The sequence below is a fragment of the Cervus elaphus genome, chromosome 13, assembly GCF_910594005.1.
Source record: "Cervus elaphus chromosome 13, mCerEla1.1, whole genome shotgun sequence".
NCBI classification, from domain to species: domain Eukaryota; kingdom Metazoa; phylum Chordata; class Mammalia; order Artiodactyla; family Cervidae; genus Cervus; species Cervus elaphus.
This window is the reverse complement of record NC_057827.1, coordinates 21,240,284-21,252,365: the sequence shown is the minus strand read 5'-3', so window position 1 is coordinate 21,252,365 and position 12,082 is coordinate 21,240,284. Positions and strand designations below refer to the sequence as shown.

General features: G+C 41.0%; 1 protein-coding gene across 3 annotated transcripts in view; it reads right to left on the bottom strand.

Annotated features, from left to right (window-relative positions):
• AGBL1 (AGBL carboxypeptidase 1) overlaps positions 1–12,082 on the bottom strand; it is a 909,156-nt gene that overhangs the window by 290,582 nt on the left and 606,492 nt on the right. The gene's annotated exons all lie outside the window — the stretch shown is intronic.

Here is a 12,082-nt window from a genome sequence, read left to right as displayed (position 1 = left end):
CTAGCCCACCAGAGACCTCTGCTATTTCCCTTTGTGATATATGCCCACAGCCACTGGCCCATTTTCCCAGATGTAGGAGATTTAACAAAGAGGTTTATTTTTCTATGATGGGAGGACCAGGTCACCATGTCAAGTTCAGGCACAACAAGTCCACATATGGATGGCACTGTGATTATCCGTACAGAACAGAGCATTTCTGGAGGAAACTATCAACCATGAATTTGAAAAAGTGACCTCTGTTTAGCAATAACACCAAGTCTTTCTTTGGCATTTTTATATCCTACTGTTAGTCACTTTTCCAATCCATGGGGCAATGGATTTCCACTCTAAACGTCACCTCTAGTCAATATGTATATATATACACACATGCTGTATTTTATGCATGTTGATAGCTTTACACAGGCACAGTGGTTCTGTCCTGAGGCTGGATGTAAATAAATTGACAGTCCGATTTCCCACGGATGCTGCCAGAGAATGCTCTTGTTGAATACGAATCACAAAGTCTTTTGTGGAATGAGAAAACTTTGTGGCAAGAAGCAGGAGGCAGCCAGCACTTATTGGGACCAGGAAACCAGCTGGCCAGCAGGAGCCTGGCTGACCTCTGGGCTTGTGCTTTTGGCTGTGCCCTGGCTCAGCTTCCCCTTCTGGAAATACTTCTGGGGACCAGAGGAAAGGCTTCCGAGACCTTAGTGGAAGGGCTAGGAGGGATTATTGTTGCTCTTTAGTCGCTAAGTCATGCCCGATTCTTTGGCAACCCCATGGACAGTAGCCCAGCAGGCTCCTCTGTCCATGGGATTTCCCAGGCAAGAATACTGGAGTAGGTTGCCACTTCCTTCTCCAGGGGATCTATCAAGCTCAGGGATCGAACCTGTGTCTCTTGCATTGGCTGGTGGATTCTTTGAGCCACCAGGGAAGCCCCCTAGAATGGATAGCTGAGCATGTTAGCAGAAGAAATAAAACTGATAAATGAGGAAAGTGAGGGTCTCAGAAGCAGCAACAGTTAGTTGCTGAGAGGAACCAGAGGATCTTCAAAAGAAGTTAAGTACTAGGAAGGAAGAATGGGGAGAAAGGGTAGTTAGGGAGTTTGGGATGCTCATGTACCCACTGCTATATTTAAAATGGATAACTAACAAGGGCCTACTGCCTAGTAGCACATGGAACTCTGCTCAAAGTTATGTGGCAGCCTGGATGGGAGGGGAGTTTGGAGGAGAATGGATACATGTATATGTATGGCTAACTCCTTTTGCTGTCAACCTGAAATTATCACAGCATTGTTAATTGGCTACACTCCAATACAAAATAAAAAGTTAAAAAAAGAGAGAAAGAAGATAAGGGCCAGGGAACCGAAATGGACTAGCAGAAAAATGCCCACACTCATCAAAGACCTCCACATTTTGCTTTAATACACTTGAGAGTGTAAAAACCAGCCAGGAACCATACTTCATGCTGTGGCTCTGTACATTATTCCATTAGCTATCTTAATTATATTTATAATGTATAATATGACATATATGGCATATTATACATTATATACTATGTAATATATAATATCTAATATTTATATTTCTAGCAGCTCAATGGGGATAAGCATTATTATCCCCATTATATAAATTCTCAGGAAGGTGAATTAACTTTCCAAAATTTGGATTGTCTGCTAGTCGCTTTGTTGATTCACACTTAGGACCCAGCCACGCCACGCCTAAGCCCACAGCCAGAGGTTTCTTGAATGTTTACCCCCAACCTCAGCCCCAACTCTCTACTCAATTACCTCTCCTCTTAACTCTCCAAACTATGCACCATTTTGCAGTATTTCCTGATCACTACAAGGTCATGACATCCCCTCTCCCCAGGAACAAGAAGGACCATAATATCAGCAGCAACAGCATTTTGTTTTAATATCTAATAACACAAGTATCATTTCTAATTTTTCAAATGGTGTATTTTCTTTTTTTTCTCAGGCAAGTCTTTATTGAGGTCCTTGCTGCAGCAGCAGGTAGCGAGAACAAGTAACAGGTTCTCTTTCTTGCTGGAGCCTGAAGGGGGCTAGCTTATTCCTCAAACGGGGTCAGGTATAGCGGTGTCCAAAGATTGGGCTTAGGTGCTTTGCCCGCCCTTTTGGTGGTGCTGAGTGCAGGGAGCATAGGCAGCACCCTGCTTTTGCTCCCAACACCCCGTTTTTGCTCTTGGCTCTTCACAAGTGACCATTGGGGTTTTCTGGTGTATGTTATTTTTGTCAATATATTATGTACTTGAAAGGCTTTCCAGGTGGCTCAATGGCAAAGAATCAACTGTCAATGCAGGAGAGGTTCTGGAAGAGCCCCTAGATAAGGGCATGGCAACACACTCCAATATTCTTGCCTGAAGAATCCAATGGACAGAGGAGCCTGGTGGGCTACAGTCCATGGGGCCGCAAAGAGTCGGACATGACTGAGTGACCAAACAACAACAAAGCAATGGACTTGATGGTAAGAGAGTGCCTCCTAAAAGTTAGCTGTGTCCTCATTGGTAGGTAATAGAAGATGCTTAACAAGTATCGGGGGAAGAAGAGGAGGGGGAATAAAGGAAATTTATAAATAAAGGAATAAAGGAAAATTAAGGGGAAATATTAATTTAACCATTTCTCAATGTTAGTTTGAAGAATTTAAACATCATTTATTTGTATGTTCATATATTTCCCACTGACTACTTACTAGTGAATATGCAATATAACTGCCCATATGGGTGCTTAGAAACTATAGTCAGTTGGCTAGTTCTGTTTTTATCTTCCGACTGTGTGCTCAGCTATGCTCCCACTGTTGGGAAACAGTGGGAAGGCAAGTTGCTAATAGGTGTTCACAATTGAAAGAAATATGAGAGGAGGGTTTGTTTGCATTCTCTGAACACCTGTACCTCTTGGCTCATGATTCTTCCAGAGAAGAAGGCATTTTGGAGTTTGGGATCAGCCCCAGATTGGTCCCACTGGATGCATTTGGAATGATCGCACCAATGAATCCAATCCTCACCACTTTTCCTGCACCTGCCCTCATGGATGAAGGCATCACCTCTCCTGGCAGGCTGTTAGTGTGAATCTGGGTTAACACAAGCCATCCTCAGCTGCTTTACCATAACGCAGCTCTGAAAAGAAGGAGCTGTTGAAAAGATGTTACATTCCAACAGAGCAAAACCAGATGAAAGAGATTCCAGAGAGGCAATCTTTTGGTGCCTGTGGCTATATGGAGCTGCTGTCTGATTTTGATGGTTCCTGGCATCTTTAGCCAAGGGAAGGCTGTGTGTAATCTTTATTTCTCCATGGCTGGCTGACTTGGCAGGGCCAGGTCATCAGGAAAGCCTTACAGTGAAGGGGAGCAGGAGGTTAAAGATCACCTCCTGCCCCAGAGGAGAGCTGCAGTGACACCTAGAGGAGAAGGCTTGAAGTGCAAGGGGTCCCCCAAAAGTTGCCCAGACTCATGCCATCTATAACAAACCTAGACAGTGTATCAAAAAGCAGAGACAGCCCTTTGTTGACAAAGGTCCATCTGGTCAAAGCTATGGTTTTTCCAGTAGCCAAGTATGGATGTGAGAGTTGAACTATAAAGAAGGCTGAGCACTGAAGAATTGATGCTTTCAAATTGTGGTGCTGAAGAAAACTCTTAAGAGTCGCTTGGATAACAAGGAGATCAAATCGTCAATCCTAAAGGAAATAAACCCTGAATATTCATTGGAAGGATGAATGCTGAGGCTGAAGCACCAATACTTTGGCCATCTGATGTGAAGAGCTGACTCACTGGAAAAGACCCTGATGCTGGGAAAGACTGAGGGCAGGAGGAGAAGGGGACAACAGAGGATGAGATGGTTGGATGGCATCACTGACTCAGCTAACATGAGTCTGAGAAAACTCCAGGAGATGCTGAAAGACAGGGAAACCTGGTGTGCTGCAGTCCATAGGGTCTCAAAGAGTCCGAATGACTTAGTGACTAAACAACAACTCTCTAGGAACCTACAGGCCATTGAGTTGCAAACAGTCAGACACAACTGAGCAACTGAGCACACATGCACCCTCTAGGAGCCCATGTGGGTCCTACTTGGAGGTTTTTTAAAAAAGAAGAAAATTAATGTGCTCTATAAAGCCTTAATCAGGTTCCTGGGACTAATGAACTTAAAACATCATTTTAAAAATTTTTTTTAAAGTCGTTCAGTCGTGTCCGACTCTGCGACCGCATGGACTATACAATCCATGGAATTTTCCAGGCCAGAATACTGGAGTGGGTAACCTTTTTCTCCAGGGGATCTTCCCAACCCAGGGATTGAATCCAGGTCTCTCGCATTGCAGGCAGATTCTTTACCAGTTGAGCCACCAGGGAAGCCCAAACATTATAGTCATAAGCTCTTTCTTTCCAAGGAAGAAACAAGATTATGGGAAGGTTGGGGCCCAGCGTGGTAGCCCTCAGCTGGATCCAGCCCAGAGATATGTTTTAGTTTTATTTTGGCCAAGGCGTTTTTTCTCTAAATGAAATTAATTTCCCAGGTAATAAAAATTTGAAGCCTGTACATTAAAATAAATATTTATTGTATATATTTGAAAAATGGGAAGATCTGAAAACACGACTCAGTTCAGTCCAACCACTTAGTCTTATCTGACTCTTTGTGACCCCATGGACTGCAGCTGACCAGGCCTCCCTGTCCATCACCAACTCCTGGAGCTTGCTCAAACTTGTGTCCATCGAGCCAGTGATGCCATCCAACCATCTCATCCTCTGTCATCCCTTTCTCCTTCTGTCTTCAATCTTTCCCAGCATCAGGGTCTTTTACATATGTCTTCTTGTCAACAATTTGGTTGAACTGTTGAGAGGGGGTGGGGTGCTGCAAGAAAAGCGTATATCTAGATGACAAAGATGCCCCTCCACAACATCTGTGCTTATCCCCTCCTTTCCACTCATCTATGTCATCTGCTTGGCCCCTAGAGACATCTAAGCTGTGACTCAGAAGAAAATGTTGGTATTTTGATTATCAGCAAAACCCTGCAGTCTTTCTGCCAAAGATAATGTTTTCCCTCTGAAAAGACTAACATTCTAACTGTGGTTTCCTCTTACCTCTGCTTTGGGGCAAGTATTTTTTTTTTTTTTTAATCATACAGCCCACATTTATCAGTTCTAATCTGTTTTCATATATAGCATAGATTAATTGCAGCTCCTTCATAAAGTTAGAGATGGGAAACGCAGCTGAGAAAAAAATATGAGCTCCAAGATTTCGTTTTGTTTTGCGATCTGTCTCTGGGAGCCTGAGATGTTGACTGGTCACCCTGATGACCACCAAAAGGGAAAATCATCATGATGAGAAAGAAGTGTTTGAAATTAGTTCTCCTCCCTTGAACCTGATATGCCAGCTTGCATCTCTTCCATCTAGAAGCCCAGACAGCCTGTGGTTACTGGGGGAATAGCAGAGGTAGGGTGAATCAACCCATTAGGAACAATAAGGATAAAACCTTGGCGCTTTTATGAGCTTTGATTTGTGTTGCTTTCGGGGCTCAAGTGCAAGGTTTATAAAAAAGAAGCAAGCGGTTATAGATTGTGCACTGCTCCTTGCTATGGTTTATATCCCATGTCTGTAAAGGTTTTATTGGATTATTGGTAGCGTGTTTATTTGCCTGAACACAAAAAGTCCTGCTAGGCCTTGAGAATAATAGAGAGGGAAGGGGCTTTGTGGTTTTATGGAACTGGGGAACAAGAGGTGGGTGGTTGACGCTCTGGGTGGCAGAGAAAGGGGAAATGAGCAGGCACTAAAGTGCGCTGTTCATGGACCATAATTTATGTTGAGGTCACTGAATGGCTGTGGAGGGAGCCTGCCAAGCCAGAGCTAACCATTCCTTATTTGTGAATCATGACCCCCTGAGATATTTGTGCTGATTTCACTCATTTTGGTTTGCAATTGGGGGGATTTCAGAAAGAGCATGTGAAAAGGCCACTTGGCAGTATTCCAATTGGTTGATGGGTGAACTAGCTTTTCACAAAAATAAAATGAAAATACATTCTCATGGATAAACTTCTGTAGGTGCCACACCAAGGATTCTCTGCCTCGGTACTTTCAACATGTGGGCTGGAAAATTCTTTGTTGTAGGGACTGACCATCCTATGCACTGCAAGGCAAACAGTTTAGCAACTCTGGCCTCTACCCACTAGATGTCCGGAATATGTTTACTTAGTTAGGGCAACCCCAAATGTCTCTGGATATGGCCAAATGTCCTTGGTATTGAGGAGTGGGAGTGAGGGGCGAAATTTCCCCATTGAGACTTCAGCTTTACACAAAATAAGGGCTTCTCTGGTGGCTCAGACGGTAGAGTCTGCCTGCAGTGTGGGAGACCCAAGTTCCATCCCTGGGTCAGGAAGATCCCCTGGAGAAGGAAACAGCAACCCATTCCAGTATTCTTGCCTGGAAAATTCCATGGATGGAGAAGCCTGGCAGCCTACAGTCCACGGGGTTGCAAAGAGTCTGACAAGACCAAGTGACTTCACTTTCACTTACACAAAATAAAGTATGTGTGTGCGTGTTGTGTGTGTGTGTGTGTGTGAGTACATGTTGGGGAGATTTAATGCAGTCACTCATAAAATTCAGAGAGAAAACTCCAAAAATAATAATTACAATTAATTGAATTTCATCAAAGTTAGTCTCAGGATGGGATCCTAGAAATTATATTTGGGAGATTTTTAAGAAAGAAAAGCAAATAAAGTCAGCAGAGCACTAGTTTTAGTTAAGTTTAGCCCCCAAAGGGCTTCTATCTACAACCTGATCTGTAAAATATGAAGCACTTACACTGCACCTTGGTGCGTTTATATTGAGCCTGAGACAATATCTTTCTAGAAGTTCTAAGCTAAGAAGGAATAAAACCTCCAGCAGCCAGAAAAAAACAGGTTTTGTTTTCATTCTGCTTTCCAACATCAAAGTTTGGTTCCGATCTTTAAATCTTCAACAACAACAACAAAATTAAGAGGCAGAGATGTTTCTGTTTCTCTGTAAAAGCCACAGAAAGAGGCATTGATTTTGTCCCCTTTATCACTAAGTGGGAGTCATATCACAGTACTAAAGTCTTCTGTATCACTTGAATTAAACATGTGAAGTAGGGAAACTGGTTTCCTCTCACACCATGGGATGACACTGGTTAAAAGTAACTAATCCTGTATTCCACACCCAGATCCACCAAATCAGGAACTCCAAGGCTATCGTTTGATGAAATGCATTTTGATAATTTTATGCTTATTAAAATCTGAAGGCTACTTCACTGGGTTGTATGCTGGAGGGACACAGGAAAAGATATGAAAGGGAGTCCTGAAGATCCTTGAATGCATAATATCAGAATTTCCTTCTCAGAAGCAGGTCAATTTAAGGATTTGAACCAAGATGTGCTAGGGGATTCACTAACTACAAGGTTTTTCAAGAATCACTGCTCTGCCAATGAACTGTGAAGTCTACGAAATCCCCAAATCAGACTTATTTGGAATTCGTCTTTGGCAGAAGAGCAGTGTGGATAAGACTAGCTGTAGGCCACAGAAAATTACATGACACCTATATTCAAAGTCCATAGGTCTGAAAGATGAAGGAACTTGGAGAAGAAGAATCCAGAGGGTGTGCCGGTCGGTACGCCTGACAATGTGCGAATCAGTATGCACTGTTGGCAGGTCACAAATCTGAACTTCACAGGCATCTTGACTTAGTTTTTAAATGCAGGTGTGTTCTTTCCTTTGCCCTGTATAAGTGATGCCTGTTCCTTTTGCTTTTATTTTCAGATGATCTGATGTGGAATAAAGAGAAACAAGAAATAGAATGCTTGACCTGGAAAAAATGGTTTGTTGTGCTTTCATGCTCTGGGAAGGCTGCAATTCATCCGAGTTATCAAATATCTCACAATGACACTGGCTGGGTCTCCTGTATTGCAGGCAGATTCTTTACCATCTGAGCCACAAGGGAAGCCCTATGAAAAGTTCATTCTTTTTCACAATTATTTTGGCTTAAGATATTGCCTCCATGGTGTCAGAAACCCAGGTTCATTTTTTTTTTTTTTTGGAATATAATTGCTTTACAATGTTGTGTTAGTTCCCACTGTACAACAAAGTGGATGAGCTATAAGCATATATATATATATATATCTTGGGCCTCTTCCCTCTTGCACCTCCTGCCAAACCCCCATCCCATCCCTCTAGGTCATCACAGAGCACCGAGCAGAGCTCCCTTTGCTATCCAACAGCTTCCCACTAATCAAGACTGAGGGCAGGAGGAGAAGGGGGCAGCAGGGGATGAGTTGACGGGCATGAGCAAACTCCGGGAGAGAGTGAAGGATGGAAGCCTGATGTACTGCAGACCACGGAGTCGCAAAGAGTCAGGCACGAGTTAGCAACTGAACAATGAACAAGTAAAACCTAATTTCTCACCTCCTACAAATCACACATTAAGGCAGCGTCTTCTCATTTGTTGTCATTGTTACCTATTTAGTGATGAAAAATGGTATGACCAGGTGGGAGCACTAACTAATCACAAAACTGAGTGGGTGAATCCCTGGTTCTCAGTTCAGAGCTGTTATAACATCATACGGGTTCCTCTGAGGGGAATCTCTCTTCACCGGGATTTTACGGAAGGTCACTGTTACGTACAAAACAGATAACTAATGAGAACCAACCGTTTAGCACAGAGAACTCTACTCAGGGCCCTGTGGTGACCTTAAATGGGAAGGAAACCCAAGAGGAAGGCGATATATGTACATGTATAGCTGATTTATTTTGCTGTACTGCAGAAACTAATGCAACACCACAAAGCAACTATACTCCAATTTAGAAAAATAAGTAAATAAAACAAACTAGCAACAACAAAAAAAATCAAACACCTAACTCAGACTCAGAGCTCAGAGTCTGAATGTAGGAAGGAAGCACCAGACACATCTCCTTACTCTTCAGGAAGACTGGGCCAAGGAAAATAAACAGAAAGATGTGGATAATGGAAACAAAGACATTGAAAACATTTTTTTTTCCCCAGAGACAAGAATAAATGAGATTGGAGAGTGCTCTCAAGTTCAAGAAGACTGTCAAGGGTCCAACATACCTATTTCCAAGACACCTGCCTTTAGCCACTCAACTGAAATTAACAAAACCAGACAGACGGAAGCCTTCCATTTGGAGTTTTTACTGGCTCGAGGCAAGTCTGCATGGCTCTCGGCAGAACTATTTACATGGAATTACCCATAATGCCTGAGACCACAATAATTCCCTTCTGCTCTGATGCAAATTCTACTGACAGCATTGAAATTCTGTCAAAGGGAAAAAGTAAATGATTCAGCAAATTGTTGACTTAAGACAGGGAAGTAAACATTCAGAAGTTCTACTGCATGCCAAGATACACTCCCAACCTGGCGAGGGAAAGCAAGCAAGGATCTTACCCATTCAGAGGAGTTATACAAAATGTTCCTGAGTCAAGCAATCAGCAACGCCTGATTGACACGTGGTCAGATGTCAAACATAAACCCAAAACACATATAGAGGAATTTGAGTTTTTGTCTTCTTTGTAACTTTGTTGTTCTAGTGTTTCATGGCCCAGAATTCTTCCTGCAAAGAACCTTCAGATCTTTGGTGGTGCAGTGAAAATAATATGAATCTAAAAAATCAGAAAACCAAGATTGTAACACAGGTTCTGACATCCTTTGTTCACCAAACCTGAGCCAAACACTCAACCCTCTTGACGTCATTTCTAAGATTAGAGTGTCTGACTGACTTGGTCCATATCTATTATAAAATCCCAGAATGGTTTGGAACTTTAACCTTTTGGAACTGTCAGTCAACAGTATCCATGAAGCTTTCGTGGAAGGAGCATATTCTAGACAATTCACCGAATCCCCCTGAGCCTCAGTTTTCCCCATATGTGAAATGGAATCACAATGGTAAAGGTATTTTTCAGATTTTAAAAGTCAGGATTAAATCACAGGGCAGGACTATTTTTCACTTTTTTTAGTTTTGAAAAATTCAACACTATAGAGGAGTTGAAACAGTAAGACACTAACACACCCATCACCAATGTTTAACATTTTGCCACATGTCCTTGCTATTTTTATACACATACACAAATATACGTGTATGTATATTACTTTGACTGAACCATTTTTTTAATATTTACTTTTATTTCTTTATTTGGCTGTATCAGTTCTATTTATCTGACTATATTAGGGAAGCCTGGCAAGCTGCAGCCCATGGTGTCCTAAAGAATTGGACACAGTTAAGCAATTGAACTGAACTGATAATGTCTATAGGATCTAGTTTCCTGACTAGGGATTGAACCTGGGCTTCTAGCATCTGGAGGGCAGAGTCTTAGCCACTGGACCACCAGCAAAGTCCATTACTGAACCATTATTAAACTAACTTGCAGACCCTATAATATTTGACTCTTAACTATATCATTGTCATCTCTGAAGAGCAATGAGACATTCTCCTCTATAACCATAAGATCATTAAACACTCAAAAAGTTTAACATTGAGCAAATCATATTAACAGTACATATTCACAGTGCACATTCACAATTCTCCAATTTAATCATATGTTTGGTTGTCATAGCTGCTCATTCTCTTTTACCCTAAATTAAGCCCTCGATTTCATGTTTGTTTCTCTCTGGTGCCTCACAATATTGACTACTTTTTGGTTTCTTTCTAATTTTTAAGCATTCAAGCCCCTGGTTTTGTAAAACATTCCACACAAAAAATATGAACAAATCTCCCCAATGTTAAGACACTATGAACGCAGACAAAACCTATCTATCTCTACTGTTAGCATTAAGGACAGCAGTTACCTGTAGGGGTTGGTGACTGAAAGGGAACAGGAGGCTGAGTTATCGACTATCAATTTCTTAACCCAGGTGTTAATTATAGCGTGTGTTCACATATTATTTAGGAAATCAATTATTTAACTAAGCAGTTATTTGTCAAAATTAATTAAGAAATTGAAAGAAATCTAATGGAGTTGCTTTAATTCCCTACCTTCACTGTATAATGAATGAAGTAGTCAAAACATATATGAATAGTGATGATTGGATTAACGTAATTAACAGAAGTGTGTGAACATATATTTAATTTTAATCACAAATTTAAAAATCATTCTTTTTTTAAGCCTTAAAGGTATGGCTTAAAAATTGTGTCTATTGGGATACAAATCTTCATTAAGTTCTGCAAATTAGTCACTGTACAGACCAACTTTTTTTTTTTTTTTTAAGATTCAGTGAGAGCAGATATTTCAAAAATAACTTTACAAGGTCCTAACCATAGAAGTTGAAAGCGTTGGCCCCTTGATAGGGATTGCATTGAATCTATAGATTGCTTTGGGTAGTATAGCCATTTTCATAATATTGATTCTTCCAATCCATGAACACAGTATATTTCTCCATCTATTTGTGTCCTCTTTGATTTCTCTCATCAGTGTTTTATAGTTTTCATATACAGGTCTTTCATTTCTTTAGGTAGATATACTCCTAAGTATTTTATTCTTTTTGTTGCAATGGTGAATGGTATTATTTCCTTAATTTCTCTTTCTGTTTTCTCATTGTTAGCATATAGGAATGCAAGGGATTTCTGTGTGCTAATTTTATATCTTGCAACATTACTGTATTCATTAATTAGCTGTAGTAATTTTCTGGTAGAGTCTTTAGGGTTTTCTATGTAGAGGATCATGTCATCTGCAAACAGTGAGAGTTTTACTTCTTCATTTCCTATCTGTATTCCTTTTGTTTCTTTTTCTGCTCTGACTGCTGTGGCCAACACTTCCAAAATGATGTTGAATAGTAGTAGTGAGAGTGGACACCCTTGTCTTGTTCCTGACTTTAAGGGAAATGCTTTCAATTTTTCACCACTGAGGATAATGTTTGCTGTGGGTTTGTCATATATAGCTTTTATTATGTTGAGGTATGTTCCTTCTATGCCTGCTTTCTGGAGAGTTTTTATCATAAATGGATGTTGAATTTTGTCAAAGGCTTTTTCTGCATCTATTGAGATAATCATATGGTTTTTATCTTTCAATTTGTTAATGTGGTGTATTACATTGATTGATTTGCAGATATTAAAGAATCCTTGCATTCCTGGGCAGC